General features: G+C 41.7%; 1 non-coding gene across 1 annotated transcript; it reads right to left on the reverse strand.

Annotated features, from left to right (window-relative positions):
- Positions 1 to 159: 159 nt before the first annotated feature.
- LOC111727245 lies at positions 160 to 320 on the reverse strand. The gene has a single exon (XR_002774843.1). It is a non-coding gene; the product is annotated as a U1 spliceosomal RNA (small nuclear RNA).
- Between the last annotated feature and the right edge of the window lie 2,457 nt (positions 321 to 2,777).

The following is a 2,777-nucleotide window of genomic DNA, read 5'->3' on the forward strand; positions in this document are numbered from 1 at the left end:
AGTCTCCTGCCTCAGCCTCCCAAGTAGCTGGGACCACAGGTGCCTGCCACAATGCCCGGCTATTTTTTGGTTGCAGCCATCATTGTCGTTTGGCGGGCCTGGGCTGGATTTGAACCCGCCACCTTAGATGCATGTGGCTGACGCCTTAGCCGCTTGAGCCATAGGCTCTGAGCCTCAATCAGTCTTTTACTACCACAAATTATATGGTTGACCAGTTGAGTTTCCCACATCTGGGGAAATAGCAGGGATCAGCATATACAGGTGCTCACCCTAGGAAAAGCACCTTCATGACCATGGTATTTCCCCTTCCAGGTAAATATGAACAATGGGATTCTTTTTAGGAGACAGTTTCATTCTCCTGTGCACGCTAGAGTGTTGTGGCATCAACCTAGCTCACACCAACCTCAAACTCCTGGGTCCCAACACTCCTCCTGCCTCAGCCTCCTGAGTAACTGAGACTACAGGCACCTGCCACAATGCCCATCTAGTTTTTCTATTTTTTAGATGGGAGTCTCGCTCTTGTTCAGGCTGGTCTCAAACTGCTGAGCTCCAGGGATCCTCCTTCCTCAGCCTTATGTTGAACATTTCCGTGTGTTGATAGGTTGAACATCTCCACATGTTGATAGGTTTGTTACAGTCCCCTGGGTGGTCAATTCACAGAGGTTCCACTGTATATGTTTTTCATCTTTTCAAGTAGCTTATAGATTTTAGCTGTAGAATAACATGCTTTGCAATATGATTCACAGTCTGCCTGCACTGGAATCATCTAAAGTGCTTTATGAAAATGCAGATTCTTAGCCCCATCCCTGAGATTCATATAGTAAGTTCAGGAAGGATACATTTTTAACAGGCAACCCAGGCGGTTCTTATACTTGCAGAGTTTGAGATCCATTGTAGTGGCAGAATAGATACTGGAATTATAGTGTTATGGGTTGTTTTTTTAACACACCAGGTACTTGCAAGGTCTATGTTTGGCACGTGGAAGGTTCTCACTAATTGCTTGTTGGATTAAGGAATGAATAAATCTGACTTTAGAAGGAAATTCAGTTGTGGGAAATCTTCTGTACTCAATGGAAATATTTGCAATTTTCACTAAATGTGAAATACTAACTTCAATTAATATAATCTGCGTTCCCTCATGAGTTAAACTGCTTAAATCTCCTTTGGATTTTGCTTCTTCCTAAGATAATGTCATTTTAATTTACTTTGATTGTAATGAAATATATCAAATTGGTTCAAAACTCTCCAGGTGTTCTTTAATTCAGTGTAGACCTTCTCCTGGGTGGAAGCTAGAAAAATTCCCTCCAGTTATAACTATAAAAGAATACCAAGATTATTTTATAAGCTAGGTAAATATTTTTATAGGGAGAACTAAAGAGGTTTAGTGTTCTAACATATTGTTAATTCAACAAATATTTACCGTACTTAAACACACAGGTTATTATTGTAAGTTGTACGTACCAGATGCCAGTGATTTCCTCTTGCTCCCTGGGAATACTAATATTTTTACCTCTTTGTTTAATGATTTATGGAGGTTCTTTTTGCTCCCTAGCATGGCCCATTTAAGGGTGAGTGATTCTAGGTAGACACCTTTGATTCCTGACTTTAAAAGACCTCCAACTTGACCGGGAGTCAGGAGTCATGGCTCATGTCTGTAATGCTAGCACTCTGGGTGGCTGAGACACAGGAAAATCACTTGAGCTCAGGAGTTCAAGATCAGTCTGAGAAACAGCAGGACTCCCTCTCTATTAAAAATAGAAAAACTAGGGCGGTGCCTGTGGCTCAAAGGAGTAGGGCACCAGCCCCATATGCTGGAGGTGGTGGGTTCAAACTCAGCCCTGGCCAAAAACTGCAAAAAAAAAATTAGAAAAACTAGCCAGGCATAGTGGCGGGTGCCTGTAGTCCCAGCTACTCAGGAGAGTGAGGCAGGAGGATTGCTTGAACCTAAGAGTTTGAGGTTGCTGTGAGCTGTGATGATGCCACCACACTCTACTTAGGGCGAAAGAGTGAAACTCAGTCTCAAACAAAACCCTCTCATTCACAGAGCTTCTATCAATGTAAGTCAACAGCTAAGCTTCATTCTAGTCTACGTCTTTCTAACAAATGTTGTCTTGATTTCTTTGCTAACCTTACTTTGACTTTGAGCATGTGAAAAGGGAAATATTTTCCAGAACACATCCTTCTACACAGACCCAGCAGATTTTCCCTAAGACTGTTGAATAAACTGGGCCACAAGGCCCACCCCCCAGCCATTAGAAAGACAGAGAAAGCATTTGAAAATAACTTACTGTAATCCATCATATGAATAGGCTTAGGAAGAAAAACCACAATAATATATCCATAATATTTATACAATACCCATAAATGTGTAAAAAGCATTTCACAGAATCTAATACCTTTTTAGGATAAAAGCTCTCAGCAAACTAAGAATCAGGGGGAGTGTCCTTAACTGGACAAAGGGTACAATCTACAAAGAAACCTACAGCTAACATCACACTTTATGGTGAGAAACTAAAAGCTTTTCTGATAAGGTCAGGAACAAAACAAAGATGTCCCCTTTCCCACTCCTTTTCAACACTGTACTGGAAATCCTAGCTAATGCAATAAGACAAGAAAAGTAAATAGCTGGGCATTGTGGTGGGTGCCTATAGTCCCAGCTACTTGGGAGGCAGAAGCAACAGAATTGCCTAAGCCCAGGAGTTGGAGGTTGCTGTGAGCTGTGATCCCACGGCTCTCTTCCTAGGGAAATAAAGTGACTCTGTCTCTTAAAGAAAAAA

This window comes from Otolemur garnettii, unplaced genomic scaffold, assembly GCF_000181295.1.
Source record: "Otolemur garnettii isolate 467f Iridium unplaced genomic scaffold, OtoGar3 scaffold00098, whole genome shotgun sequence".
NCBI classification, from domain to species: domain Eukaryota; kingdom Metazoa; phylum Chordata; class Mammalia; order Primates; family Galagidae; genus Otolemur; species Otolemur garnettii.